General features: G+C 46.3%; 1 pseudogene; it reads right to left on the minus strand.

The window, feature by feature from the left end:
• Window positions 1–20,272: 20,272 nt before the first annotated feature.
• LOC126425140 (5S ribosomal RNA) lies at window positions 20,273–20,390 on the minus strand (annotated as a pseudogene).
• Between the last annotated feature and the right edge of the window lie 344 nt (window positions 20,391–20,734).

A 20,734-nucleotide genomic window follows, 5' to 3' on the forward strand; every position in this document is an offset into this window, starting at 1 on the left:
ATTGCAGCTGCATTCTGCGAATAATCTTCGCATCTGTAGTCTCTTCAGAGTGCTGAAAATGACGAGCTCGTGCTGGAAAGTAGTGCTGCCGAATTCTTTACGTGAAAGCCCTTAAGGCTATTTCTATTCTTCATGTTTACAAAAAATGGTTCAAATGGCTCTGAGCACTATGGGAGTTAACATCTGAGGTCATCAGTCCTCTACAACTTAGAACTACTTAAACCTAACCTAACCTGGCTCTGAGCACTATGGCAGTTAACATCTGAGGTCATCAGTCCCCTAGAACTTCGAACTACTTAAACCTAACCTAACCTAAGGACAGCACACACATCCATGCCCGAGGCAGGATTCGAGCCTGCGACCGTAGTAGTCGCGCGGTTCCGGACTGAAGCGCCTAGAACCGCTCTGCCCCCGCGGCCAGCTTTCATGTCTATATATTCATTTCGAAACATAGTTCCCCTATCGACGAACACATTTCTCCCAACAAGAGACCAGTTTGTTCAGACAGTCACTATAGACTGATTTTGTTGACGGAGCCACAAGTTCACTTCTGTTTGCAGCGCATCGTCACTATGAAAATGAAATTCTCGGAGATGTTCTTATGATCGATGTCAGTGAACTCAAGGCGTCGGACTGTTGCATATGTCGCAACACTCGTGAATCGTCTGGCTTTGCCATGCTGAACGAGAGGGTGCTCCGTGTGTGGTAGAACTCTTAGAATTCATGCTTTCAGTTTTCGGAGGGACTTGCAGGATTTGCGGTGGTGCCTTTACGCATTAATTCCAATGGCACCATAGCTGGAACATCCCAGAACACTGTCAGTATGACCTTTGCCTGCTAATGGTATGAACCTGAAAATTTTTGGCGTCGGTGATCTTATGTGGAAGAGCCCCAATGATGCTTTCTTGCTTTCGGGATCAGAATGATGACACATATTTCATCACACGTCAGAATTTTGTTAAGGATCCCATCACTCACACGTTCAAAACGTAAAAGAAACTGTTCACAGATGTCCAATATCTTCTGATTCATGTCAGGAGTGACTGCAGTTCTGCAGCGATGGCCTGTACACGATGCCGTGATATGCCATACTTACCTGAGACCCGTGTCTGTGTTATCCGACAGTTTTGTCTGGTGTGTTCATCAACCCGATTCCAATTAATCTCGTCGGTTGCCGTTCGCGATCGTCCACTCCTAGCTCAGTTGCACACGTTGAGGTTAGCACCGCCATTTCATTCATTACGAGCTTGAAGAACGCAACTTCGAACATTACTGACGTCGATACAATCATCACCGTTCACAGCTTTCATTCTTCTATGGATTTCAATTAGAGGCACGTTTTCTGTGGTTAGAAACTCCATTACAGCACGCTGGTTCTCATTCACCGACACAGCCTCATGTTACACGCTACAATTCGGAGACCTCTAGCGGCAGAGGGTTGCAACTAGCATCAGCGAAGCAAGAAAGTCGACCAATTAACATGCATACATATAACAGAACAAAAGTGTCGGATACATTACCTTTGTGAAATCTTATGGGACTTAACTGCTAAGGTCATCAGTCCCTAAGATTACACACTACTTAACCTAAATTATCCTAAGGACAAACACATACACCCATGCCCGACGGAGGATTCGAGCCTTCGCCGGGACAAGCCGCACAGACTATGGCTGCAGCGCTTCAGACCGCTCGGCTAATCCCGCGCGTCAGCATTACCTTTCAGCACGCCCTAGTACAGTGGTCTAAACTCAAACTGAACCAACACAGCTAAAGGCATGTCATTCTTGAAGCTGTGCTGTCAACATTGGAGCAGAAAACAGCCAGCCTTTACTTGCTGACTTGCTCTCGCAGCCGGCTACTTTAGTCGGGCTCTGCTGGTTTCGGCACACCTGTCCCCAGGCTTTGCGGTCAGGGATGAGTCTCACATCGGTGGGATTGGCGCACCTCCGGCGGGCGATCGCCGCCCACACCAACAAGGCGAGGTCCCGCTCAGCGGCTCGGCCGCAAATGCCTCCACGTGCGGCACGCGCCACGCACGCCACGTGAGCACGTGCGTCAGCCTCGCGGCTAACTGGCCTCAGCCCCAGCTTCAAGGACCGCCGCTCGCGACCGGCGAGCATCTTTCGTACGTGGCCGCCTTGAGGAGCGTACGAAATTGAAATGGTAAACATTAATCAGCCTTGGTTGACACTTCTTTGTATTTGCCTTGAGCTCGCTATGGAAACAGCGACCTCCACCAGGCATGAAATGTGCCCTGAAAGCAGAAATTTTGTATTATACACTATTGGCCATTAACATTTCTACACCAAGAAGAAATGCAGGTGATAAACGGGTATTCATTGGACAAATATATTATACTAGAACTGACACGTGATTACATTTCCACGCAATTTGGGTGCATAGATCCTGAGGAATCAGTACTCAGAACAATCACCTCTGACCGTAATAACGGCCTCGATACGCCTGGGCATTGAGTCAAACACAGCTTGGATGACGTGTACAGGTACAGCTGCCCATACGATACCACAGTTCATCAAGAGTAGTGACTGGCTTATTGTGACGAGCCAGTTGCTCGGCCACCACTGACCAGACGTTTTCAGTTGGCGAGAGATCTGGAGCATGTGCTGGCCAGGGCAGCAGTCGAACATTTTCTGTATCCAGAAAGGCCCGTAGAGGACCTGCAACACACATTCGTGCAGTATCCTGCTGATATGTACGGTTTCGCAGGGATCGAATGAAGGGTAGAGCCACGGGTCGTAACACATCTGAAGTGTAACGTCCACCGTTCAAAGTGCCGTCAATACGAACAAGAGGTGACCGAGACGTGTAACCAATGGCACCCCATACCATCACGCCGGGTGGTACGCCAGTATGGCGATGACGAATACACACTTCCAATGTGCGTTCACCGCGATGTCGCCAAACACGGATGCGACCATCATGAGCTATAAACAGAACCTGGATTCATCCGAAAAAATGGCGTTTTGTCATTCGTGCACCCAGGTTCGTCGTTGAGTACACCATCGCAGGCGCTCCTGTCTGTGATGCAGCGCCAAGATTAACCACAGCCACGGTCTCCGAGTTGATTGTCCACGCTGCTGCAAACGTCGTCGAACTGTTCGTGCAGATAGTTGTTGTCTTGCAAACGTCCCCATCTGTTGACTCTGAGATCGAGACGTGGCTGCACGATCTGTTACAGCCATACAGATAAGGCGCCTGTCATCTCGACTGCTAGTGATACGAGGTCGTTGGGATCCAGTACGGCGTTACGTATTACCCTCCTGAACCCACCGATTCCATATTCTGCTAACAGTCATTGGATCTCGACCAACGAGAGCAGCAATGTCGCAATACGATAAACCGCAATCGCCATAGGCCACAATCCGACCTTTATCAAAGTCGGAAACGTGATGGTACGCATTTCTCCTCCTTACACGAGGTATCACAACAACGTTTCACCAGGCAACGCCGTTGAACTGCTGTTTGTATATGAGAAATCGGTAGGAAACGTTCCTCATGTCAGCACGTTGTAGGTGTCGCCCTTCAGCTTCGTTACAGCGACGAATCCGTAATCTAAATAGTTCTGATATCTTTTGTTGCATCACTGCACAGATTTTTCAGTTTTTCAACAATTCGAATGAGCGTTTAACCGACTGAATTCAAGAATTCTATCACAGAACGCAGTCTAGTGCGAAAGCGCCGTATTTAAATGGCAATGCGAAATGGTTCAAATGGCTCTGAGCGCTGTGGGACTTAACTTCTGAGGTCATCAGTCCCCTAGAACTAACCTAAGGACAACACACACATCCATGCCCGAGGCAGGATTGGAACCTGCGGCCGTAGCGATCGCGCGGTTCCAGACTGAAGCACCTACAACCGCTTGGCCACAGCGGCCGGCTAAATGGCAATGTAGTTGCACTGAATAGGACTTAGTTTTATATTTCACACGTCTCAACAACACAGACCACGAAAAAACAGAATTTCAGTATTATGTAATTATTTTTGGAGCGCCGAAGACATAATATAATTTTTATCTGGATCAGACTGTCAGCATACTGACAGACGCGGGCAATTTCGCAGATTTCCCTCTCAGGTTGCCACATAATCGTAACTTATTTAGTCTCATAATCGAAAAACGTATTTCACACTCGAACATGCTGATCGGCATATTGTCGCACATGTGTGACCTCATTATGGAGTGATGGAAACTCTACCTCAGGAAACCAATATGAACTTCCTGAATAAAACGGAATTTGCACAGCAGACCAAACAGTTACATCTTTGCATGCACAGGGATATTTTCAACCGAAATGGCAAAGGAAGGGCACACGTCTGTGCCATCTGCCTGCCTATCGTGGAAACGTTGTTGTGTATGATATCGTATTTTAACTGTTTGTTTATCGTATTTTCTGGTCGAGCCCTGAATTTGCCTACATGAACTTGGAAAACAGGCCAGGCTGCCCGATGTAAAACACTAACTGAGGTTAATCACAGCCTTTTTAAATATATTGGGAATTTCAGTGATCACGATGAACATTAATGAAATATTATGTAGAACAGTCTTCATCAAAACACTTTTAATTGTTTGTGGCGACCGGTTTCGACCTGATGCCGATCGTCTTCGGTCCATACTCTGTAATTTAGTGCTACAACAGGATAGCGGAGAACATGTAATATAATAAACGCTAAGTTAAAAATAAATTGTACGAAGTTATACCAGGTGATGACGTATGGAGACCACGGCGCAAACCAGTAGCTGTGTACACCAGCCAGTGATGTCGACTGCTGACTATGCGGCAGTGTCATGGAGTTAAGTAGCAGATGCCACGCCCCTTGTCCTCCCCCCTGTATCCTTAGCGAATAGGATACAACACATGCAACATGTGTTAGATAGCATGAATATTGTGCTGGGTATTAGCGTAAGTTATATCCAAATAAAAATTTATATGTTGTGCATTAAAAATTATAAATAGTGTAACGTAAAAAGGCGTAATTCAGCAGCAAATGACATCAGGTAACACGTTACTGGATTGCCCTCTCCAGGATTTCATGTACACCAAACCCGGGCTGCAGGAAGCCGTTGATTGCCTAGCGACGCGGACAGTTTATCGATAGCGATCATAGGTGATATGGCGCTGTCGTACTAGATTCGATTGGGCCTCGTATGGTCTTCATAATATTTACGTTGGCCGCAAGTCGTGCTTCAGCATCGAGCGTTCATATTGCATGACTTGTTAAAGACTGTAGAAAGCATGTGTAGCCATTGTCCAGCATTATCACTAATATAGACACCTAATCGGGTCTCAAAAGTCATTGGATAGCAATATACAGATATAAAGGTGGCGCTACCGCGTACCCAAGGCATGAAACGCCAGTGCATTGTCAGACCTGTCATTTGTACTCAGGTGAGCCATGTAAAAAGGCTTCCGACGTGATTATGGCCGCACGACTGGAATTAACGAATTTTGAACACGGAATGGTAGTTGGAGCTAGACGTATGGAACATTCCATTTCGGAAATCGTTAGAGCATTCAGTATTCCGAGATCCGTAGTGTCAAGGGCCTGCCGACAGGCATTACCCGTCACCACTGACCACGCAGTGGCCGACGACTTTCACTTAACGACCGAGAGCAGCGGCGTTTGTGTAGAGCTGTCAGTGCTAGCAGACAAGCAACACTGCGTGAAACAACCACGGAAATCAATGGGGGGACGTATGTACGACGATCGTATCCGTTACGTCAGTGCAGTCAAATCTGGCGTTAACGGGCTATGACAGCAGGAGACCGACACGACTGCTGTTGCTAACAGCACAACATCGCCGGCAGCAGCTCTCCTGGACTGGTGATCACATCGGTTGGACCCTAGACGACTGGTCAGATGAGACCCGATTTCAGCCGTCAAGAGTTGATGGTAGGGTTCGGGCGTGGTGCAGACCCCACGAAGCTGTAGACCCAAGTTGTGAACAAGGCCTCGTATAAGCTGGTGGCGGCTACATAATGTTGTGGGCTGTGTTTACGTGGAATGGACTGCGTCCTGTGTTCTAACAGAACCGATCACTGATTGGAAATGTTTATTATGTTCGGTAACTTGGAGACCATTTGCAGCCATTCATGGACTTCATGTTCCCGAACGACGATATCATGTCATTGTTCGCGAGTGGTATGCAGAGTTTTCTGAACAGTTCGGGCGAATGATTTGGCCGCTCAGATCGCCCGACATGAATCCCCTCGAACATTCATGGGTCGTAATCTAGAAGTCAGTTTGTGCACAAAATCCTGCGCCGGCAACACTTCCGCTGTTATGGATGGCTGTAGAGGCAGCATGGCACAGTATTTCCACAGGGAACTTGCAACGACTTGTTGATTCCATGTCGCGTCGAGTTGCTCCACTATGCCGGAAAAGAGGAGATCCGACACCATATTAGGAAGCATGCCATGATTTTTGTCTTCTTAATGTAATATTTTGTTGATCATCCGCGCTGATTTGATCTGTGTCCGGCTGTCCTCCCTGTTTCACAAGAGTGCTTGCTGCACGTTAAGCTACATGAGAATATCCTTTAAGTAGCTAACCAACAGAAAAATAAGAAGTAATGGTTACTGGAGGAATATTTAGTGACGGCTTAGTGCCGACGGCCAGTGGCCTTCCGCCGCGCTCTGCGTCTGCGGCTAATATCGTGGACCGCGCCCGCGGAGGCCGTGGAGCGCTCTCCTTGGTCCGGCCGGCCTGGATTCCGAATGTACCGGGGCGGACCTTGTGCGGTGCGCAGCAATACAGCCGATACCACTGTGCGATCAGTGTAGGTCGCAGCGACCGATATCTAATGAAGCCCACCTTTCTGTGCATTCAGAACAGCCAAGTAATCTGCTCTCAACGCTGGTAATACACACCGCCTGACCAAAAGAGAAGTTGAGCATCGAAAAGGAAACCAGCAAATTAAATGAAACTCCACGCGTTGAGAGGTTATGTGATGTTATCCTGAGAATCCTAAGGAAATGCAATCCGAAAACAAAGGAAGTAGGTTACAGAGCGCTTGTTCGCCCACTGCTTGAATACTGCTCAGCAGTGTGGGATCCGTACCAGATAGGGTTGATAGAAGAGATAGAGAAGATCCAACGGAGAGAAGCGCGCTTCGTTACAGGATCAGTTAGTAATCGCGAAAGCGTTACGGAGATGATAGATAAACTCCAGTGGAAGACTCTGCAGGAGAGACGCTCAGTAGCTCGGTGCGGGATTTTGTTGAGGTTTCGAGAACATACCTTCACCGAAGAGTCAAGCAGTATATTCCTTCCTCCTACGTATATCTCGCGAAGAGACCATGAGGATAAAATCAGAGAGATTAGAGCCCACACAGAGGCATACCGACAATCCTTCTTCCCACGAACAATACTAGACTGAAATAGAAGGGAGAACTGATAGAGGTACCCAAGGCACCCTCCGCCACACACCGTCAGATGGCTTACGGAGTATGGATGTAGATGTTGATGTAGAGATGTAGTTATTTCGGTGATTACAAAATCGAGCCAAGGTTACATATATACTGATGATCCAAAACGCTATGACCAACTCCTTAATAGTTTGATTGTCCGTCTTTGGGACGAAAAATGTTCAAATGTGTGAAACCTTATGGGACTTAACTGCTAAGGTCATCAGTCCCTAAGCTTACACACTACTTAACCTAAATTATCCTAAGGACAAACACACACACACCCATGCCCAAGGGAGGACTCGAACCTCCGCCGGGACCAGCCGCACAGTCCATGACCGCAGCGCCTTAGACCGCCCAGCTAATCCCGCTTGGCTTGGGACGAAATACATCACTAATTCTGCATATCATAGAGCCGAAAGTTTGTTGGTAGGTTTGTGGAGACACGTGGAAATAGATGTCTACGCTAAGGTCATACGTAAATAACGTTGATGGCGTATGGCAGCGACCCAGATGGCTTCCATAGGATTTGCATCAGACGAATTTGGTCAATATAATCCTCCTCGAACCACTGTAGCACGGTTCTGGCTCGGAGACACGGACAGTTATAGTGCTGAAAGGTGATATCGCCGTCGGGGAAGACATCAAGCTTCAAGGGATGCAGGTGGTTCACAGCTGTCATCGTGCCTTCCATTGCTACCAAAGTGCAGGAGAATGACTCCCGAAGCATAATACTGCTCCCATCAGCCTGCGTACGTGGCGCGCTGCATGTTTCGAGCCGCCGTTCACCTCGATGACGGCGTTTGTGGAGACGTCCATAGATCTAGTGTAGCAAAAATGTAATTCATGCGAAGAGCCGACATGTTTCCATTGATCGCCGCTCGAATCCTTAAGGTCCCGTGCCCACTGCGACAGTAACTGACGATGTCGTTGGATCAACATTTGCACACGTAGGGGTGGTCTGCTGCGGAGTTCCATGTTCAACAATGTACGATGAATGGTGTACTCCGAAACACTTGTACGTGCACCAGCATTGTGCTCCTTCAGCATAAATGCCACAGATCAACATCTATCCTGCTTTACAGAGCAGTCAAGCCTCCGAACCCCAGGTTCTATGTAGAGTCGTGGACGTCCAACTACTTAGCACCTAGTGGTAGTTTCACTGTCCTCCTACCTCTTTCCGTAGATGCTCACGACAGTAGCACGCGAGCATTCGACCACCTCCGCCGTTTTCGAAATACTCGTTCACAGTGTTTGCGTAATAATAATCCGTCTTTTGACACAGTCGATTATCTCAGTGGATTACCCCCTTTGTAGCCCACATCTTGGCTAGGGTAATCCCTCATCCGTCTCTGCTGCGCTTACATATTTTTCATAGTACGTCACGTGCCCGCAGTGTCACCAGGCGGCATCCAACGTCGCGGTGGTCTGTGGTCATAATGTTTTGGCTTATCGGCGTAACTTGTCAGTATTGAGCCCATTAAGAAGTACGACGTTGGACCCTCTCTGGCCTGTACGCATGCACTGACTCAGTTGGGAAGTGTGTAAATAAATCCGTCCCGTCTTCTCCTGAGGCAAACTGGTCCACACCTGCTGTAATTAGTTCAAATGGTTCAAATGGCTCTGAGCACTATGGGACTTAACAACTATGGTCATCAGTCCCCCAGAACTTAGAACTACTTAAACCTAACTAACCTAAGGACAGCACACAACACCCAGTCATCTCGAAGAAGAGAAAATCCCTGAGCCCGTCGGGAATCGAACCCGGGAACCCGGGCGTGGGAAGAGAGAACGCTACCGCACGACCAGGAGCTGCGGACGCTGTAATTAGTCCTTGATATCCTCCATACTGGCCCTGAAACAGAGTTGATGTCCGAGACAGGGTTCTACACATATTAGACGTGTACAGATCAAACGATGTTCCAAGGCAAAGCTAGTACCTCCGCCCCACGAATAGAGTTCACAGACACATGTGCCACGTGTGCACGAACATTGTTCTGCTGAAAAAAGGCACCGCGATATTGTCACATGGGAGGTAACACATGAGAAAGCAGGATGTCGGTGAAGTACCGTTCTGCCGTCAGAATTCCCCCAGTTCATAACATCCATGATCTGAAATCATACCCGTTGGCTTACCCGCACGCCAGAAGAAACGCTGTTGTGTCTCTCCACAGCATTGCCGCCATACCTGCCAATGATGGTCATCCAGGGTAGCACAAAAGCGCGATTCATTGCTGAACACAGTACGACGTCATTCATCTACATTCCATGATTCCCGGTTACAGCATACTCCAGACTCCGTCTTCTGTGTTTGGTGTGAACGACATCCTGCGCAGTGCACGGGTCAGTAATCCCTTCCTCCGACTCCTGGTAGTCTCCGACCAGTGCTTCGGAATGATAAAGAATGTGGCGGGGAGTCCATTACTTAAAACTTCCTGGCAGATTAAAACTGTGTGCCGAGCCGAGACTCGAACTCGGGACCTTTGCCTTTCGCTGGCAACTGCTCTACCACCTGAGCTACCCTAGCACGACTCGCGCCCCGTCCTCACATCTTTAGATCCGCCAGTGCCTCGTGTCCTACCTTCCAAACTTCACAGAAGCTCTCCTGTGAACCTTGCAGAACTAGCGCTCCTGGAAGAAAGGATAATGCGCAGACATGGCTTAGCCAAAGCCTGGGGGCTGTTTCCAAAATGAGATTTTCACTCCCTTAAGACCTTACTCGGAACATGCTTGTGTGAGGCCGTTTCCTTTTTGTGCTACCAGTGGTTTGGAAGATTCTCACCAAAATGATGATAGCCCTGGACGTTGGCACGGGAGCCTCTGGGATGTGAATGAAAAGTGCACTGAGCTCCTATAAAAGTATGCGAGTTTTTGTAATACGCCTTTACAGTGAATGCACTTGACTAACTCTGTATTGCTACTGAAACGTACACCTGTCCACATGTCCAAGTTCAAGTCCTCCACGCCCATAATCCGCCACCACGGCAGCCAGGCAGTCCACATATCTTCCCGTTTAACTGCCTCACTCTGTATACGGAGGCCAAACGAAAGTGATTGTCGGGTCGCGCTTCAGTTCCAGAAGCCGGTACGCTTCATGTGTTGTGGGGAGCCAAGCAAACGGTAGCGCTAGGCGCGAGGAGCGCTTGTGTTCACGCTGTGCCCATTACCCGCTGCAACAAGTAGGTCTGCGGACCGCTCGGCCGCCACCGTCTGCCTCTCCCCCTCCTCCACCCCCCTCCCACACTGTACCTCCTCACCCCTCTCTCCTCCCCTCCACATCTTCCGTCGTCTCAGGCCCAACAGACAGTCCCTCACGGTTTGTTATCCCAGGTCGCTGACAGCGGTCGCGGATACTGTTATCGGCAATGCCTGTATTCAATACTGAAACATTGTTATATTCGTTCTGCTACGAAGACGTTGGTATAAAAGTTGCGTTTCCGCTACATATATACGAGTGCCTCCCTATGATGTGAGGTGTGCATGTTATTTAGGTCTCTGTAAATTGTGTTTCTTACGTAAATATCGATATGCATAGCTCACGCAGACAAAACTATGTAGTTGAGTTATCTTTGACTACTGCTGTAATATCTTTGTGTAGTTACACCGTCTCTGCCTGAGTGCGCTAGCGAAGTTCCACGCTTTCTAAATAGAGCATTGGTGAGTGGAAGACATATTTTGAACTATAATCAAGAAATTTGCTGTAAAAGTGTGATATAAGACTGATGGAATTTGAGTAAGAATATTTTTGATGCAGTTACGGAAAGAGAAGCTAAGTAGATTATTTGGAGTTTTCTCTGGGATGTTGAGAGATTCAGGCAAGCACGCAAGCGCATGTCATTGTTTGGTGTTATTGAGACTGTAGTAATGAAACTCAGACAGTAGGATTGTCAGATGGATTGCTCTGGTAGGATGATGAGAGTTCCCTTGCTTAAAGTCATGATATGCAACTACTACTGTAAACATTTAGTTGTTTTTAAAGCATTACTTTTGAAAATAGAGTTTCATACGAATTTTGTCAGAAGTCATTTCTTACCAATTAAAATTCAAACCCTTCATTCAATTTATTATGTACAGTACTGGCCATTAAAATTGCTACATCACGAAGATGAAGCGCTACAGACGCGAAATTTAACCGACAGGAAGAAGATGCTGTGATATGCAAATGATTAGCTTTTTAGAGCATTCACACATGGTTGGCGCCGGTGGCGACACCTACAACGTGCTGACATGAGGAAAGTTTCCAACCGATTTCTCATACACAAACAGCAGTTGACCGGCGTCGCCTGGTGAAACGTTGTTGTGATGCCTCGTGTAAGGAAGAGAAATGCGTTCCATCACGTTTCCGACTTTGATAAAGGTCGGATAGTAGCCTATCGCGATTGCGGTTTATCGTATCGCGACATTGCTGCTCGTGTTGGTCGAGATCCAATGACTGTTAGCAGAATATGGAATCGGTGGGTTCAGGAGGGTAATACGGAAAGCCGTGCTGGATCCCAACGGCCTCGTATCACTAACAGTCGAGATGACAGGCATCTTATCCGCATGGCTGTAACGGATCGTGCAGCCACATCTCGATCCCTGAGTCAACAGATGGGGACTTTTGCAAGACAACAACCATCTGCACGAACAGTTCGACTATGTTTGCAGCAGAATGGACTGTCAGCTCGAAGACCATGGCTGCTGTTACCCTTGACGCTGCATCAAAGACAGGAGCGCCTGCGAAGGTGTACTCGACGAAGAACCTGGGTGCACGAATGGCAAAACGTCATTTTTTCGGATGAATCCAGGTTCTGTTTACAGCATCATGATCGTCGCATCCGTGTTTGGCGACATCGCGGTGAACGCACATTGGAAGCGTGTATTCGTCATCGCCATACTGGCGTATCACCCGGCGTGATGGTATGGGGTGCCATTGGTTACACGTTCGGACACCTCTTGTTCGCACTGACGGCACTTTGAACACTGGACGCTACATTTCAGATGTGTTACGACCCGTGGCTCTACCCTTCATTCGATCCCTGCGAAACCCTACATGTCATCAGGATAATGCACGAGCGCATGTTGCAGCTCCTGTACGGGCCTTTCTGGATACAGAAAATGTTCGACTGCTGTCCTGGCCAGCACATTCTCCAGATGTCTCACCAACTGAAAACCTCTGGTCAATGGTGGCCGAGCAGCTGGCTCGTCACAATACGCCAGTCACTACTCTTGATGAACTGTGGTTTCGTGTTGAAGCTGCACGGGCAGCTGTACCTGTACACGTCATCCAAGCTCTGTTTGACTCAATGCCCAGGCGTATCAAGGCCGTTATTACGGCGAGAGGTGGTTGTTCTGGGTACTGATTTCTCAGGATCTATGCACCCAAATTGCGTGAAAATGTAATCACATGTCAGTTCTAGTATAATATAGCTGTCCAATGAATACCCGTTTATCATCTGCATTTCTTTTTGGTGTAGCAATTTTAATGTATGTACACACATTGCACTTTGTGGTACGGAATTTTCAGTCGTAGTTTTTAATGTTGCTTTGCTGCTATATGCTGTACACTGCTTTCGAGAGCCCTATAAAATTTTTTTTGTCACGGCACGAGGTAAGTGGGAGTACAGTTTAAGGTCAGGAATTTCTGTGTATGTTCAATTGCGCATTTACTTCAGAAGTCAGATTACATTAAGGGTAGCACTGCATTTTTACAGAAACAGTTATCTTCAGTTTGTATACAGTGTTGAGCAAATCATATAAATTTTTTTGTAGTCCAGTATAGTCAGAGTTTTAAACAGTACACGATTCTAAGTTGGGAATTAGTGTGTTTGGCAATCATTTTTGAGAAGTCTTGGTAGACAGTTTTAGGAAGATTCACTGAGATAGAGAGAAGCAGACAAGCGGTTAAGTTACAACGTGAATATCAATTGCTCGATTACGAGTTTGCTAGTGCAGACATTTAACATCCTACGAAAAACACTGAGCCGTGGGGCGCTCGACCTCGAATCAGTGGTTATCTTGGTTCGATATCTCGCGCCAAATTGGAACTCTGATTACTAGAGGAGCTCTGGCTCGGCTAGATTTAAACGGTGGCGCTGAGGGGAGCGCGAGGCCGCAGAGTGAGTACTTCCTTGCAGAGAGAAGAGGGGGAACCGCCGTGCACCTAGCCGTGGATTGCGCACGGGCGGTCGTATGTGCCGGTGTTCGGTTCTGCCAGCCTGAACGAAGTACACAGCGTCCCAGAGACTACACTCTGAGCGCGTTAGTTCGACTTACTTCCAAGAATGGATCGCGCTTTCGGCAAAAGCAGTTGCTGCTTGTTTTCTATTGAAGCCACGAGTTCATATATATCTTGTGGAATAAGTTATTACCCATAGTGCTTGGGACACAATCAGCCTTGGATAGGCCTCTAAGCGCGTTAATGTATATGGAAATGGAATTACGGCTTTAGCGATGAAGAACGCAATGAGACTGTTATTATCGGTAAGCACTACCCTGCCCTAAATATACGTGTTTCTCGCTTTCTGTTTATCGACATTCAAATCTGAAAGCTGATTTTGTTTTATTAAATTATTAGCTCCTTCCCTTCTTAAATAATGAACATTCTTGTTAAGTTAAATTCTTTGACTGAAATCTGCTAGTTACGCCAAGCCCTGGTGGTTTGAAGGTTAAAAATATTTTACTGACGTTACCTGATTATTGTAAGCGCTTAACAGTTGCTGCGTTGCAGGAGCCATTACCATGTGCTGAAGCTGTATTACTAAAACCGATGTAAGACCAAACTGGAATCTATAGAGGTGGCATGATAAGTGATAAGTGTCGGGCGCCCAATCTAGAGTAATTGCCGCTACGCAAATGAATATCCTTTTGAAGGAAAGTCGCCTGATTTCCATTCACTATTAAAGGAACCGGTCTACTTGCCATTTCATTGCTTATTTTTTAAAATTATGTAAATTTGTTGGTAGTTTTTGGATATGATTTTTAATTATTGTAAAGCTTTTGCTAAAGGAGTTTTAAAATTTATGAAACCTTTGGAAGTTCAAAGTTTAAATGTTTGTAGTTCCTTCATTTATTGTAAGGATTACTTAAAGATTTTGGATATATGTTTCATTGCAATGTTTACTTAAATTTAAGCTATTGTTGTGTGGTAATGAAAGTAAACGAACGCATTGCTTAAAGTATGAGAGATTTCACCAAGTTGTAGTTTTGGAATCACCGGTCTCTGGATTTTAGTACAGTAAATAAATTATTTTAAAATAGTGGTTAAACGCTTCTTGTCCCAGAACCTCTCTGACTTCATAAGCTATGAGCTACTTGTTTCGGTCCAAAATAACTAATATTTGTCCGTTGAAAACTTTGAGCATACTTTTTTTTTTTAATTACAAGACCAGACATATCTTTGGAAGCAGATAACTGGACCTTATTAGACGCCGATCATTGATAAAACCATTTACATTTTCTAAATAGGCTTTCTAGGTATTAGTCTCATTCCAGCCACAGGAATAAAATGCTATAGTATCTGTTGTGACTAGTTGGATCCATCGGTTCAACGTGAGGAGCCTTTTCTTGATTAAAACACCTTTGAACTTGTTGGTAGTCTCTTGAAACTGCGTCATCTGGATATCACCATAAATATGTTTCAGTACCCTGCATGTGCCAGAGATACTATATCATTCTTTTCATTTTCGCTACCATATATGCTCCATCCGCTCTGTTGTTGTGAATTGTCTTATTGGCGACCCCTGTTCGAACCCAATGCAGCAACTGGATTGCAAAACAATACTGGGAGTACGGAGAGATCGTAAATCCACGTTTCTACCTAATCAGCATGTTAGGCAGTACTCGATTCCCAACACAAAAATACTCTTTGTGAACAGGTAGTATGATCTACCATTTTCGAGCAAAACGTCAATGAAAAAAAGCGTGTGGTACCACTTCGATCAGAAGCCTTTGTTGCTGCCAAAGGAAACTTTTTAAACATCGACTGTAACTTAGCGAGTGTACAATGCCATTCTTACCTGACAGCTGTGTCTGTGTTATTCGACGGTTTTCTCTGAAGAGTTGATCAACCTAGTTCCGATGGCTCTCGGCGGTTGTCGTACGCGGTCGTTCATTCCGTGTTCTGTCACACGTTGAGGCTAGCACCATCGTTTACTTCATTACGAGCACGAACAACCAAACGTCACAGATTACTGTTGTTGGTATAATCATCACAGTACACAGTTTTTATTCTATGGATTTCAATGGGAGGCACGTCATCTGCGGTTAGGTTATACCACGCTGTTTCTAACGCACCAACTGAGTTGCATAACACACCACCATGTTACACGCTACAATTCGGCACCTTCTAGCAACAAAGGGGTGTAGCTCGCGTCAGCGAAGCTGGAAAATCGTCCGAGTGACATAGATGACATGCAATACCTTAACCGATATTGAGAACAGAATAAGAAATTCGGGTGCATTGCTTTTCAGCACACCCTCGTAGTACTGAGAATTTCCTCGGATCTTACTGCAATGGTCAACAGCGCCTATAGCTGCAAAAATAAAATTTTTGTTGAACGAGTTTGTTTACGTGGCCATCCTCCGCAGCAGGCACAGAAATATTTGTTTTGTAAATAAAAACTGCCTTTTCTTGCTGCACTGTGTTTTACTTCTCCCAGACGCGTTTCGTCTTTTCCACTTTAAGACATCATCAGTGGGATATTCTTCGCGTTTTTGGTTGGCATCTGCGTTTCCTTATTTGCTCACTTACTGGAGGTCACACTATAGCTCTATTTACGAAACGTAAGCAAGTTTTTATTTTCTGTACTTTTTTCTTACCACTATTCATCTTGTTTGCCCCTATTTTTGTGACGCACTATCAGTCTTTTGTCACCACAAAAATAAGAAATAAAATACAGTGTATCAAAAAAAGGCAGCTTTTATTTACAAACAAATAAATTTTGCTCACGCAAAAAGTAAAGCTGCTTCATCTTCGCCTAGTGGACGCAAGCAAGGAAGGAAGGTTGCACCTAATATCGAGTCGATGTCAAGGTCATTAGAGAAGGTGCACAAGGTCGGACTGGAGATGAATCGAGCCTTGGTTATTGATACATCCTTGCATTTAGGAGAAGTGGGAAAAACTTCTCCTGGTCTAACACTAACGTCACTTCCCGAAGATGAAGGAGAAAACCAACATTATTAAAATGTGGCATGTAAATTTTTATCAGTAGGGACGGACGGAAACACTTCAAATGTGAACTAGCTAAGGAGTGACACAGCTTACGTCGGATATTAAACTTACATATCTGGTTGCTGCTACTGTGGACGAGACAGTCTTTTCGATGCGAGATGCTACAGACGGCGTACCTCTCTCCTTTCTCGCAATGTCCTTAAGTCTCTTGGTTGTCGTCAGAAGTAACGAATCAGTTGAACAGCGTAGCGCCATAAGATGTCGACAGAATGCTGCGTCATGTAATTTTCAAACTAGGTCTCTTAAATAGCAGCTTTCTCTTATTATATTTCACTGATCCAATGCAGCCTGTAGATACATGTGTTACGCAACAGCATTGCCACAGTAGCGTTCACAGTGCGACGAGCAGCTATACAAGCCCGCACACAAGTCGTTTGACCTGTCAAGCTGGCCAGTTAAAAAAGCTTTTATTGAGTAGCTGTTGCTTCATGGTTTATAACGGGTCTTTGTGAACAAAAAATTGGACTCTCTTACTTTAAAGGAAGGAGCTCAATTATTCTTGGGCTCCATATGTATCGTCTAGATAGGAATACTTCCTTTCATCACTACCGCTTTCGGAGGCTAATTATCGTAAGACGTATTTCCAAGCAGTTTGTCTCAAACCTTTTAACTTCTATACATTTAGTGCTGTATGTGTGACAACGTCTGTAATATATAACGCTCTTAAACATAATGTCGATCTTCGTACCATTTGTTATTATTATAATTTAGCCGTAATACGGATAACAAGCTGATATTGATGAGGCTCCCTCATGCATTCAGTGCCAACAGGGATTTTTCACTATCCGGCCGAAGTGGCCGCGCGGTTCTGGCGTTGCAGTCTGGAACCGCGAGACTGCTACGGTCGCAGGTTCGAATCCTGCCTCGGGCATGGGTGTGTGTGATGTCCTTAGGTTAGTTAGGTTTAACTAGTTCTAAGTTATAGGGGACTAATGACCTCAGCAGTTGAGTCCCATAGTGCTCAGAGCCATTTGAACCATTTTTTTTTTTTTTTTTGATTTTTCACTCTTAAACGTATTTCCTGTTACGGCTGTTCTACATACGAGGTCCCATGTAAGAGTCTTCATAAGCCTGCATCAGAAATTAAACATAGCTTGTGTTGTTACGAACGAGCATGTGCCAATGCAATGAAATGAAGTACCCGCAAATAGACTGAAAGGTGCTGCCGAGCACGCCATGGCCAGCTGTTAGAATCAGAGTTTCGAGATGCAGTAGTTGCGAAACGCTGCCGGTACATTGTTATAAAAACTTGTAATCACCATTTGACATCAATTTTTTCTGAACATGGTGCCACGTCATAAAGTAACAAATTATGCTGGAGAAACCAACGTTTCAACCACGGTTACAGTGGTCTTCTTCTGGATCTACCAGTAGAACACTAGGTTTCTCAAGTACAGCTTTTTTACGTTATGACGAGGTAACATACTCAGTAAACTGTTATGTCAACTGACTGTCAGCCGATGCCTGCATAGTTATACAGGGTGAACGTTAATAAAACCGACAAACTTTGAGGAATGATTCCTGACTGAAAATGGAGGGAGAAAGGTCCCATGAACATGTGTCCGGAAACGTATCGTTGTCACGGTAGATGCTGCTGACGAATGAAAACTCATCTGACCACGCGCAGTGTATTCCTTGTCGCTGATTGACGCAGCGTACTGCAAGCAGCAGAGTGGTCCGGTATTCATGACAGAAACAAGCCGAGAAGGTGTCTGTACACGGCCAAACAGATGGAAACGGTCGAGAGGCATGACGTCTGTACTAAAACAAGTAACCTCACTAGAAACCTATTACGTCACACAAAATTTCACGCGCTTTTTGGGCGTTTGTGTGATCATGGGTCCTTTCACACAGACGAACGTGCAGGGAGGCAGCGGACTGTGCGTACACCAGAATTGAACAACCGGGTTCTATAGGATATTGAGACGAACCCTAGCACAAGTTCCCAGCAAGTGGCTCGCCAACATGGTGTAAGCCAAAGTAGGATTATGTGTATCTTGGATCACCTGCAACGAGTGCAAGGATTATCAGCTGTGGATTTCCCTCTACCGGAAGCATCTTGTCGATGTTTTTTGCACCAGACCATCACAACTATGGGATTTCCGTCATCAGTCCTCTTCACCGACGAAGAAATCTGTACCAGAACTGACATCACCAATCTTTATAATCGTCATCAGTGGGCTACAGACAATCCTCGGAGAATGGTTGTGGCGTCTCTTCAGCATCGGTTCAGCATCAATGTGTGGTCAGGGATTCTTGACGAACACGTACTTGGACCGGTTATTATTCCAAAACGCCTGGACGGAGGAATATACCTAGACTTGATGCGGAATACTCTGCCTGATCTGCTTCAGAATGTGCCTTCGGCAGTAAGACAGATTATGTGGCTTATGCATGAATGCATTATAGAGCACATCCCTACTTCCGCGTTACAATTCGCCGACACGTCAACATTTTTCCTGGACGTTGGATAGGACGCGGAGGCCCTGTAGCATGGCCTGCTAGATCACCAGATGTAAACACGCTATCTCGCAAGATCAGAATGCCCACAGCACACTTCTCATCAATACGTAGAATGTTGTTTCATGTTCGTGGTAACCTGAATGAATGAACGAAAGTCATGATACGGAAAACACCCCTAAAGCCTCATAAAACCACATCTTACTTGAACTACAACCTCCACACACCGTAGGCTGAACGCATCATTTGGCACTCGACGCCTTGCTTCATTTGAAAAGAGGCAAAATCGCTTGTTGCAAAACCACACTACACGTCTCGAGTCAGCTATTGCGCAGTTTCTGTTATGTACGGCCCATTTGTGTGCCGCTGTGAACGAGGGCCTTTTGTGACGTCATCCTCTGCAAATTGACGTCATTTGTGTGCGGCATCGGATATGTCTCCCAGTCGTTGTCAGCTTTCTTGGCCTTAGAATATTCCAGTAGCTACTCGGTTCGCCTCACGGGGCTATGTACGCCAGTACAAGGGGGTGGGAGTAGGGGGGTGCGTGTATGGGCGCTCAACGACGAGGTTATCAGCGGCCCTGTTACAGTCCTCTCACGAAGGAAAAATCACTGGCATTACTTGGAGTTGAGCCTGGGCGGACCATTTACCCCAATAACGAGGGAAAATGTACTCGCTTGCTGTCTTGATGTACGAAGAGTGTTCAAACGAATTAGGGGAACATGTTTATCAGCGTCTGGTATGTTAAATCTATTTTGATGCAGGTGGAACCTGTGGTCTTACAGCGTGGCTTGAGATCTTTGCTTTCAATTTAGGGCTCAATGAAAATCACTCGGCACTTATTGGCAGCGGTATGCTTTGCAGTGTCAGGTCGTCCCTCAGAAGGAAGTGTTGTCCCAGTGTTTTCTGGCGAGACAAACAGAAAGCAGCTGTCATTTGTGGATATTCTATTCAACCAAGTACAAATAATAAAAAGCAGCACTCTTTCTTAAGGCCACAAGAGCCCATCTGGACCATCCGACAGCCGTATCATCCTCACTGAGGATGCGGATAGGAGGGGCGTGTAGTCAGCACACCGCTCTCCCGGTCGTTATGATGGTTTCCTTTGACCGGAGCCGCTACTATTCGATCGAGTAGCTCCTCAACTGGCATCACGAGGCTGAGTGCACCCCGAAAAATGGCAACAGCACATGGCGGCCCGGATGGTCACCCATCCAAATGCCGGCCACGCCCATCAACGCTTAACTTCGGTGATCTGACGGGAACCGGTGTATCCATTGCGGCAAGGCCGTTGCCCAAGTACACATAGTGCGACATCTTAATGCAGTGCATGTTGCAACGGTGGTCTGTGTGATCCAAAAAGGATGGCCTTTCGGTTGTGTTGCTTCAGATGCCGGTGCGTCTCTATATGTAGGCTGTGGGCACGCTGCAGGGAGACAGGTCAGACCACAAGGTGACTTGGACAAGGTCGGCGACGTATTGCAGTCCCACGTGAAGACTGATATCTGGCCGTCTGCGTTGCGGCGTCGTACGGGTACCACCAGAGCACTGCTAGACCATCTCAGAAGGGCCACTGGAGCTACTGTGTCGATCAGACTGTAATGAACAGGTTACGAGAAAGGACCTTGTGAGCCAGACGT

The sequence above is a fragment of the Schistocerca serialis genome, chromosome 1 (assembly GCF_023864345.2).
Source record: "Schistocerca serialis cubense isolate TAMUIC-IGC-003099 chromosome 1, iqSchSeri2.2, whole genome shotgun sequence".
In the NCBI taxonomy this organism is placed as follows: Eukaryota; Metazoa; Arthropoda; class Insecta; order Orthoptera; family Acrididae; genus Schistocerca; species Schistocerca serialis.